This window comes from Silurus aristotelis, assembly GCF_946808225.1.
Source record: "Silurus aristotelis genome assembly, chromosome: 17".
In the NCBI taxonomy this organism is placed as follows: Eukaryota; Metazoa; Chordata; class Actinopteri; order Siluriformes; family Siluridae; genus Silurus; species Silurus aristotelis.
This window is the reverse complement of record NC_139590.1, coordinates 21,403,072-21,414,374: the sequence shown is the minus strand read 5'-3', so window position 1 is coordinate 21,414,374 and position 11,303 is coordinate 21,403,072. Positions and strand designations below refer to the sequence as shown.

General features: G+C 39.5%; 1 protein-coding gene and 1 long non-coding RNA gene across 3 annotated transcripts in view; one reads left to right on the top strand and one right to left on the bottom strand.

Moving 5' to 3' along the window:
- Positions 1-764: 764 nt before the first annotated feature.
- On the bottom strand, positions 765-10,817 carry LOC310740054. Of its 2 annotated transcripts, XR_014537545.1 has the most exons (6): positions 10,671-10,817; positions 7,974-8,310; positions 6,477-6,803; positions 2,176-2,499; positions 1,699-1,734; positions 765-1,237 (listed from the first exon to the last, which is right to left on the bottom strand). It is a non-coding gene; the product is annotated as an uncharacterized lncRNA (long non-coding RNA). The 2 variants fall into 2 exon arrangements; XR_014537546.1 differs by lacking the exons at positions 7,974-8,310; positions 10,671-10,817 and adding an exon at positions 7,692-7,923.
- srp72 (signal recognition particle 72) overlaps positions 2,992-11,303 on the top strand; it is a 36,398-nt gene continuing 28,086 nt past the window's right edge. Inside the window, exon 1 of the mRNA XM_083566438.1 lies at positions 2,992-3,036. The gene's annotated coding sequence lies outside the window, so the exon portion shown is untranslated. The remainder of the gene's footprint in view (positions 3,037-11,303) is intronic.

Sequence of the window (11,303 nt, the reverse complement as noted above, 5' to 3'; positions counted from 1 at the left end):
TCTGTGAGCAGCAGTATGGTTTCATGCCGAGGAAGAGCACCACAGACTCCTTATTTGCTTTGAGAATGTTGATGGAGAAATTTTTGTGTCCAAACTTTTGGTCTGTATTGTATATATATTATATACATTATATACAGACCAAAAGTTTGGACACACCTGCTCATTCAAAGAATTTTCTTTATTTTCATGACTATGAAAATTGTAGAGTCACACTGAAGGCATCAAAACTATAAATTAACACGTGGAATTATATACATAACAAAAAAGTGAACTGAAAATGTCATATTGTAGGTTCTTCAAAGTAGGCATCAAGAGAATGCCAAGAGTGTGCAAAGCAGTAATCTAAGCAAAAGGTGGCTACTTTAAAGAACCTACAATATGACATATTTTCAGTTGTTTCACACTTTTTTGTTATGTACATAATTCCACATGTGTTAATTCATAGTTTTGATGCCTTCAGTGTGAATCTACAATTTTCATAGTCCTGAAAATAAAGAAAACTCTTTGAATGAGAAGGTGTGTCCAAACTTTTGGTCTGTACTGTGTGTATATATATATATATACATAAGATATATAAACATACTTTATCTTTATTTTGAAAAATGAATTCCCAGAAAATACATTACACCTAAACATGCAAACTTTGCACTTCGTATATAAACTCGATTCATATACTCTATGCACTCTATGTGCTCTTTACAGTACAAACACTTTGGCCAATTGTGTGTAAGAAAGAAAGATACTCAGACAAAATAATTGAAAAAACTATTTGCTCTTTATTAATTTATAATGCTTTTGTGTATACTTATGTACTTTCAGTAAATCGGATCATGTGTCGTGCATAAAGACGAACTGGACTGTTGTTTTTGTTTGTTTGTTTTTTAAGGAAAAAAGCAACAACCTACACACACACACACACACACACACACACACACACACACACACACACACACACACACACACTTAAACATAGATTTATATCAACAAAAAAGTCTACAAAAAATTGTTTTTAATAAACATTCTGGCAATATTGAAATATAAAGAAGGAAGAATATCAAAAATATAGTAAGAAAAATGAAATAATAAATTTTTTTTTAAATGAAATCATGAAATAATATAGACTGAGTAGTTACATTTGCTACCAATCATTGATTAATAGTTATATGTTTATAGTAATTAATTGTTTACAGGCTAAACTTCATCTTCTTCTCCCTCCACATTTAAGGAGCCTCCTGACCTGTGGGAAGCAACAACACTCAGATTATAATCACAAATTAACCTTTTGACATTTAATTTTTCAAGCTGTGAGTGACTGGTAATAAGAACATGTTAGTCTCAGCGAGGGAAGTAGCACATACAGTACAAGAATATAAGAAAATTAGAAAAATAGGGGAACTGAAAGGTGTGGTCACTGTAGAACGAAATTATGATGGTTAGATTTTTTTCTGTGTTTGCTTTATTGAAATGTATTTATTCTATCTTTCTCTTATTCTAACACATGCACTATGAGTGTAATAGGAGTATATTTTATCTAAAGATACATGTAGGAGGCAAACATTCCATCTATTTGCTTATTTTTGTTTAGAGTGCTAAACAGGTTAATATCTGGACTAGAGAAGGGAATCCACACTGGTCAGGTTTCAGGTTATATGGATATACAAACAAGTTTACTGTATAAATGTGTTCTGAAAGTCTTACCATAAATAATTAAATCTGATGCAAGAGTAGTGGGTTCTGAAAATTTCAAATGAAAAGTAAAAAATATGTTTCACATGTTATTTCCAGGCATTGCATAACATTGAACACAGAACCATTTCACCCTGAACAATGGCATAAAATATTTTTATAATATGGATAAATCCTTAATTTTACAGATTAACGATTTAAATAATAACAGTATTAAAAGCTGACATTCAGAATTTTTGCATGAAGCTCAAGAATATAAAGTATTTATATTTTTGGTGAATTTGATAGTAAAAACTAAAAACGTATAACAATTTTTTTTTTTCTGGAAAAAAAAAACAGTTTACAGTTTGTAAAGTTACAATAGTTTTAACAGTCATTTTTTATCATTTAAATTCCAAGGTCATCAACTAAGTGAATCTACAAAAGGCTTGTTTGTTTTATTTTTTAATTATGTATAGATTGGTGTGATTAGATTTTGTGTGGTCCTACCTTTAATGTTCAGCTGAAGAGTATATCTGCCTGTTGCAGTTCCTTCTGCATCAAAGGTGTCTAAAATGTATGTCCCAGAGTCGCTTCTCTCTGCACTGGTTAGTATCATCAAATCATTAACAATCTGCCATCTTGGGAAATTTGGGGGGTTACTGTGATTTTTTCTGTATCTTAGAATTGTACGTTTGGCCGATGTTTTGTCTACCATGTTTAGGTTAAATCCATCCACCGAGGGCATTTGCAGATGAAGCTCTTCTTCCAGATCAACATAACACTGATCATTCCCAGTAAATGTACAGACAACAGGATCCTTAAGCAGCAAACCTACACAGGAAAAAGAAGTCGGATTTGTTACTCAGTTTCCAATATAGAACAGAACATAAATACAAACATGTTTGTATTTGGTAATAATCACAAAAATGCAACCTATTTTGTTGTACATCTTTTTAATTAGATTATTTATCTTTTTGGTGGATTTAATACTAAAAACTAAAAATGTATAACAGCACATGGCAGGTTTCTATTTTTTTTTCTTTACTGAAAAAAAAAAAAAAAAGATGATCTTTTAACAGATTGCTACAGTTCAGACAGTAAATCTACAAAAGGCTTTTTTAATATAATTATTTTAATAAAAAAATTTTTTTTTTTAATGTATAGTTTGGTGTGATTAGAGGTTCCCCTTCGGGAACTTGAGCTGCGTCGTAACAGTTTGGGAACGCCCCTGCGTTGTCCACTCTCTGAACCACGTGTGAAATCTAGCCAATAGGCAAGACGTGACATCATAGACAGGCGACGTCGCGTAAACTAGGAAGCTACAAGATGGCTGTGCGGAGGTAGTGACATTAGCTTCTGCTCGTTCAGGTAAGCGCTTTGTGTGTGTTATCTGTGCAGTCATGAGCTTAAATGGCGGCAGAATTCCGTCTGCATGTTCCTGCTTGCAGCCGATGTGTTGTTTGCTTAGCTTATGACCGTGCTTAGTCGGCTCTCTAAGTGGAATCGGTTGTTAGCATTTTAGCCGTGTGGCTATGCGCTCCCGGCTGCTAGCCGAGCTCCCGTTTGGCAGTTCCTTCTCCGGTGCGTGTAACACGGTGCTCCGTATTTCTTCCTCCGAGGTGGGAGAAATTTTGCGGCTCGTTCCCGCTTGCCGAGTCGGCTCTCGAAGGTATCGGCTGTTAGCATTTTAGCCGTGTGGCTATACGTTTGCCGGTTTCTTTTCCTGTTGCGTGTAATCCGGTGCTCCGTATTTCTTCCTCCGAGGTGGGAGAAATTTCGGGGAAGCATGTTTGGCGGCTGCTTCTTCTCCCAGTGTGGGCAGCGCGGTGTTACATGTCTCTCTCTCCGAGGAGGATGAGATGATGGATGCTAGTCCACAGGCTCGCTAGCATCCATCATCTCTCCGAGGAGGATGAGATGATGGATGCTAGCGAGCCTGTGGACTCCTCAGAGTCTGTGCTGTACGAAGAGCTCCTCGAGGTCGTGACACGGGCCATAGCAGTAGCAGCGCGCACCCAGTGAGCTGGATGAGCATTTCCTGCGCCCTGTGTCACAGCCTCAGCACCTTCCCTGACCTGCGCACCGAGGTGTCTGGGTACTGGGAGGCCTGTGTGTGGTGCGTGCTTTTCCAATGTTTTTTGCTGTGCGTGGAAAGGTCTTAGGGGCCCCTGGCGACACTCTAAGCCCGAGGAGGGGCTGGACGACCTGAGGTTTGTCCTCGCCTCTAATGAACAGGCTGTGGTGCGTAAGCCTGACGGCTTGCATCTTGGAGGGCGGTGTGCACCTCATGCTACGGTGCTCGTCCCTACCCGGTACCACCGGGAGGCAGGTCTCCCTCCAACGGTTAACTCCCTTATTCCACCCGAAAGTTTGTTGCGGATGGGGGTCATCCGCCGCCTCCCAGGAGGCTTCAACGACCGAAGTACGCTGCTCCTGCCGTTCGGGTTCAGGAAGACTGTTTGCCAGGACTGATTTGTCACGTAAGATCTGGAGGTTGCATGCTCCCATGTGGCCGTCCTTCCCACACATGGGAGGTTCCTGAGGTTGCTTTCGGGGGAAAGCTTACCAATATCGGTCCTTCCGTTTGGCCTAGCACTCTCACCCTGTACCTTCACAAAGTGCGTGAACGCAGCACTGTCCCCGCTGGATGGATGCTAGTCCACTGGCATCCGCATTTTGAATTATATCGACGATTGGTTGATATTGGCTTGTTCAGAGCACCAGGCAGTTCGGCATTGAGATGTCGTTCTCGCCTGCATGAAGGAACTTTCTCCAGCGCAGAGACCCATTTTTCTCGGTGTGATGTGGGACTCAGCCAGGTTGCGGGCACGGTTGCAGGCCAGCCACTCACTTTGAGGTAGTTCCTGAGGCTGCTGGGTCTCATGGCTGCAGCGTCCAGTGTAATTCCACTCGGCCTCCTCCACATGAGGCCCCTCCAGTGGTGGCTCTGGGGCAGAAGGGTTCTCCCCCAAAGGGAGTCAGTATCGTACCATCAAGGTTTTGCGGCTTGCCCTTCGAGCCTTGGATGCATGCAAGGACCCAACGTTTCTGTCCTGAGGCCCCATTTTAGGGAGTCCTTGTTGTCGTGTAACGCTAACGACGGACGCTTCCCTCACGGAGTGGGGAGCAGTCATGAGTGGCCACTCCGCCCAGGGTCTATGGAGCGGCACACGTCTCTCTTGGCTCTAAAATTGCCTGGAGATGTTGGCAGTGTTTTGGGGTTGAAACACTTCCTCCCAGGCCTAAGGGACCACCATGTGTTGGATACGGACAATACTGCGGTGGTCTTGTACATCAACCACCAGGGGGGATTCCGGTCTCGCCCTTTGCAAACAACTGGCACGAGAGGTCCTCTTGTGGTCCCGGGACAAACTCCTCTCATTGAGAGCCGTTTACATCCCAAAACGGTTGTATGTCAGAGCAGACGCCCTGTCGAGACAGTGGCTGCCATGGTATGGTCATGGCCGAGGCTACGCCTGTACGTCTTTCCCCCAATCGTGATGCTTTTGGGACTTCTGGAAAGAGTTCGCCGGGAAGGAGTCTGTCTCCTCCTGGTAGCACCTCGATGTCCGGGCAAGCCATGGTTTGCGGACCTGTTATCTCTACTTGAGGGCCCTCCATGGGAAATTCCTCCCAGGAGGGATCTCCTCTCGCAGGCGGGCGGAACCCTGGTTCACCCCCACCCGGAGTTGTGGAAGTTGTGGCTGTGGAAGTTGAGGGGGAACAGTTAATAGCAGCTGGTCTCTCTACTGAGGTAGTAGAGACTCTTCTCCACATGGCAACTGTCCACTTCGCGGTGTGAGCACCATGACTTGGACCCAGTTAACTGCCCGGTCGGTTCAGTTATGGAGTTTTTGTGGGAACAGTTTGCCACAGGGTTAACCCCTTCGACCCTGAAGGTTTACGTGTCCGCCATCACGGCATATGTAACCCCGCCTGCGGGGCAGTCGCTGGGTAGGCACCCTCTGGTGACACGTTTCCTCCGCGGTGCCCGGAGGCTGAGGCCCGGGACGCGACCCAGAGTGCCTGTCTGGGACTTGGTAGTTGTGTTGGCGGCTCTATCTGATCCCCCCCTTCGTGCCCTTGGCCAAGGTGGCCCTTAGGTTCCTGTATGGTTTAAGACCACCTTCCTCTTGGCGATTTCCTCCCTGAAGAGGATCGGGGATCTGCAGGCTCTGTCCGTAGCCCCATCCCACCTGGAGTTTGCCCCTGGAATGGCCAGAGTGTTTCTATACACGAAACCTGGGTACGTACCTAAGGTGCCTACGGCTCCCGCACGACGTGTCGTGTTACAGGCATTCTGCCCTCCCTAGTTTATAGCCCCTGACCAGGAGTTACAGACCCAACTGTGTCCAGCACGAGCACTGGACGCTTGGAGGTGCCGAGGCCCTCACACTCTAGGCAGAGTCTGGTCAGTGTGGCATGATTGGACACTTGTTCCCAAAGCGTTATGACACAGCTCGAGTTCCCGAAGGGGAACGTCTCTAGGTTATGACCGTAACCCTAGTTCCCCGAGGGAACGAGACGCTGCGTCTCCGTGCCACACTTCCTGCATCCCTGCGGCACTTACCTTCTCTCTTTGCAGAAGCTAATGTCGCTACCTCCGCACAGCCATCTTGTAGCTTCCTGGTTTACGCGACTGTTACATCGCCTGTCTACGACGTCACGTCTTGCCTATTGGCCAGATTTCACACGTGGTTCAGAGCGCGGACAACGCAGGGACGTTCCCAAAGCGTTATGACGCAGCATCTCGTTCCCTTGGGGAACTAGGGTTACGGTCGTAACCTAGAGACGTTGTGTGGTCCTACCTTTAATGTTCAGCTGGAGAGTATATCTGCCTGTTAAAGTTCCTCCTGCATCAAAGGTGTCTAAAATGTATGTCCCAGAGTCGCTTCTCTCTGCATTGGTTAGTATCATCAGTTCATTAACAAACTTCCATCTTGGGAGATTTGGTTTTGGTGGGTTACTGTAATTTTTTCTATATCTTAGAATTGTATGTTTGGCAGATGTTTTGTCTACCATGTTTAGGTTAAATCCATCCACCGAAGGCATTTGCATATAAAGCTCCTCTTCCAGAGCAACATAACACTGATCATTCTCAGTAAATATACAGACAGGATCCGGAAACAGCGAACCTACAGGGGAAAAAGACGTCGGATTTGTAAAGTTTTCAGTAAAGAACAGAACATCGTAATAAGTGTACATATTTGGTACATATAACAAACAGTGTACATATAAAATTTTGCAATATTCCAACAGGTTTGAAAGTCTGTCTATGAAAGTTGTGTTCTATACAAACATTTATTTATCCTTTAAGTGAATCTACAATAGGCTCCAAAACTATTGACAACTTCTCTAAGTTGGTTACAGCTTTATAAAATCATTGAGAAAAGTGATTGTGTTCCCCTTTATTTTAAGATGGTACAATCCCTATTTTTGAATTTATTACCATGAGTAGAATATATTTACAGGTGTGATTTTCTTGGGTCAGTAAGTAATAATTAATGTCCAGGAGAGCATTAGTACTAACAGACATATAAAGATGTAAAAAATAAATAAATAAATAAAAAATATTGAAAGACGTTGCTGATTACTGTATATGTATATAATAAACATTTCAGAAGTAGATTTGTCTAGTATGGAAAAAATAAAAATAAATAAAACAGAAAAACATCAATGACAAAAATTATATATATACTGTATATAAGCTAGAACCAATGGCACGAGACAACAACTGTGGACGATAAACAAAAGACAAGTGTGCTATGAACTTACTATAACTTTAAACTATAATTTGTGAAAATAAAAAAAAAATTAAATGAAGAAAGTTCTCACATTTCTAATTTATAAATTGTTGCATGTATTTTGGTGGGGCTTCACAATACTTTGGATTTGTATTGATTAAAATAATATAAAATCTATTTATATGCAAGCACTTAGAATCTACTATAATATCACAGCTGTATTTCATTATTTCATGATGGCACATAAAGAAATAAAACATCAGGAACTCAAAGTCTTACCAGTAGTATCTGTGACATTCGATGATAGATTAGTGCGTTTTAAAACATAAAAAAAAAAAAAGATTGAAAATAATTGCATCGTATGCTATTTTCAGGCACTGCTGTTTTAATTTTGAACAAAGTTTAAAACATTTTCATGCTAAAACAAGATATACATTTATATATAAAAAAATATTAGAAAATAACCTGGAAAGACAAATTACAGTGTGAATAAATGTTTATGTTTGATTTATTTTTGAAATAATGTGTAGTCTGGTGTGATTAGAGTGTGTGTGGTCCTACCGTTAATGTTCAGCTGGAGAGTATAACTGCCTGTTAAAGTTCCTCCTGCATCAATGGTGTCTAAAATGTATGTTCCAGAGTCGCTTCTCTCTGCACTGGTTAGTATCACAGTATTATTCTCTTTAACAAACTGCCATCTTGGGAGATCTGGTTTTTTTTTAGTTAGGGTTGTTATTTCTAAATCGTATAATTGTACGTATTGCAGATGTATTGTCTTTCATAATTAGGTTAAATGCATCCGCTGGAGGTATTTGCAGGTGAAGTCGTTCTCCCAGAGCTACATAACACTGCTCATTCTTATTAAATTTACAGACAACAGGATCCTGAAACAGCAAACCTACAGAGGAAGGAAAAACAAGATCTCATTAGTCTAACACACAGAAAACTTGACATGATTTTATCAGTACTCTGGTACAATTTTTAGTAAAAAAAACAGAACATGGAAATAATTCGACATATTTGGTAACAATCACAAACAATCAACCTAATTAATTTGTGTGTACAGCATTTTTTCAAATAGATTATTAGAGATAATTAGAGATATAGAATGGATTATTATTACTGTAGGAGCCATTAGATAAAATTGCATTTGATTTATATTTGATTCTCATTTTGTATTTTAGTTTTTTTTGTTTTGTGAGTGTGTGCGTATTCTATAGGTCAGGGGAACAGTTATACTGGTGGGGTAAAGCGTGGCTGGGAAGGCCGGTGCTTGCGCGTACCATTCATTGATCGTAAAACACATGACTCCTGAAGTCAAGCTTATTGTTTCTTTTTATCCACTTTCTTTTCTCTCTCTCTCTCATTACTCTTTTATGCAACAATACCACAAGTACCTTCAGTAGTTATAAGCAAGCAAAAGGAGAAATGTAGGAGTAAAAATGTTTTTATTAATTTAATATAAATGTTTTATTTGCTATTACCACTGTAAAACATTGACTATAAAACATAGATCCATTTCACCCTAAACAATTGGATATAATTGTAAAAATGTAAAATTAAGACAATGCATTTCTCCAGAGGCTCCAATGTGCAAATGAACGTACTGTATAACAGTCACCAGGCAAGACAGGTAACAAATACACAACAATTTCGCTGAAACGTCTCCACAATCAAATGCAGATTTAAATTCTAACATTTTCAGAAACTAACATTTAGAAGTTTCTGTATATTTACAATAAAGATTTGCATACTACAGTGTAAGTAAATGTTTGAGTTGTATATATTTATGAAAGAACAGAACATGGATTGTTTTCTTTCATGCTGGAGCTACAAATTCTCACTTCCAACTCACCACATATGGACACGTTCATCAGGATCCTTTGGAGTCATTTTTTGATGGCCTGTGTACTCCTTTTGGCATTATTTGTGAGATTGGGTCAGGGATACTGAGAATGGGTTAGGGTTAAGGTGAGTGGAAATGGGTAAGGGTTAGTGGAAACAGGTTAGGGTTAGTGGGAATGGGTTTGAGTTAGGGTTAGTGAGAACGGGTTAGGGTTAGGGTTATGGTTAGGGTTAGTGAGAACAGGTAAGGATTAGTTGGGAGTGAGAACATGTTCCTGAACATGAGTTCTATAGAAGTCTATGGGAATCCCTGCACGTTAAATGACGCCAAAGGGGTCGAAGTCTGTGGGAATCCCTTCACATTGAAAAATGACACCAAAGGGGTCGAAGTCTATGAACACGTCCAAATGTGACAAGTTGGTAGTGAGAACGTGCTCGAAGGAAACTAAAAGGCTTACAAATACAGTTTTGAAAAAAAATTCAACCTTTATCTTATCTTTAATGAAACACAAAAATATGCCTAATTTTCCTTTTTTTACCATGAACAATTAAAATGGTAAAATATTTGGCATTTTATTGATTAAGTAATATATGAATAATTTTCTGAAGTGCTTCTTCACAATCAAATCACAATTTACATTAACATTTACATTTACATTTGTGGCATTTAGTCTTTGTGGCCTCGTCCAGAGCAACGTACAAATGTGCTTGGAGTCCCTAGCAATGAATAAATCTACACTGGTACACCAGATTACAAACTTAATGTTTTAAAAACAACGCAAACTTGGAAAGTGCTAGTTTAATTTTTCAGAATTTAGAAGCCTAGGTGTAAACTTTTTATATTTGTAAGTTGGCTTACAATGCTGCACAGCTTCCTAACTTTCAATGCTCTTGATATTGTGAGTAAAACGGATTTCAATGGGAGAGCATTGTGTCCGAGAATTTGAATTGTGCTGTATTGTGTCATACCATGCATAAAACATATGAGGAAGTAAATGAATATGAATATTTTTGATGTGTGTATAATTTCCTTTTTCTCTTATAAAAATAAAACATCTGTTATTGCCTATAGTATCCACAAACAATAGAACAGAAGAAAATAGAATAGAATAGAGATTTATCAGCATGTTTACAATTAGTATAGTGATCCATTCTTGTAGTGGACCGTGTAGTGGACCATGAAACGTTGAATGCATATTTAATTATATTAAATTAAAGTGCCATAAAAGTAACTTCAAGTTTTAGTTTTAACATGGCACACTAAATTCTTGGCACTTTAAATAATAGATTATAACTAATCAGAACTAACCAGCTATTTATTTTATATTAAAATATTGCAAGAATATTTATGTAGGTCAAATGAATACACATTATACATAAATCGATTGTGAATTTTACGAGAATAAAACATACCTGCGGCAGTTTGACTGAAAATCCACAGGATCCCAAAGATAACCTGTATTCTCATTGTGTTTGCCTCTCCTTGTACTTGCTAGAGATCCTGTTAATGAATGATGAGAAATGCTAAAAGCAAGCTGAAGCTCCTTTTAGCTTATGCCTTTCACTTCCTGTATTTTATATCATAGGGAAAAAATAGAAATGGACAGAATGCAAAAACTGCCTTTTTTTTTTTTTTTTCAGTGGAAATGTAGGTGTCTGTACCTGATGTATTGAAGAAAATTATTGTTAGTTTATCCATATATTTGGATACAAAACAGCTATCTGTTGATGAAAGTAATGTGTTTTTATACTGATGTAAAAACAAAGTTGATTTATTGATGTCAAAAGTGCATCACGTAGTTCCATTTGTTTGTAAATGAGAAATCAGCACTTTCTGTCAGAAAGTTCCTTAGGATGTTTTTTTCAACCACTTATCTAGTTATAACTGGAAAAAATAGTTGAAAATCCTAGTTTAAAAAAATCACAAAGCTGTGCTTCATACACCCCACTTTCAAATCACTGGGCATTCAGAAAATGTCTTAAAATAAAGTCATAATAGCTTGGCTGGTGATCCTTTTACATTAAATTCCATATAAATACATATAA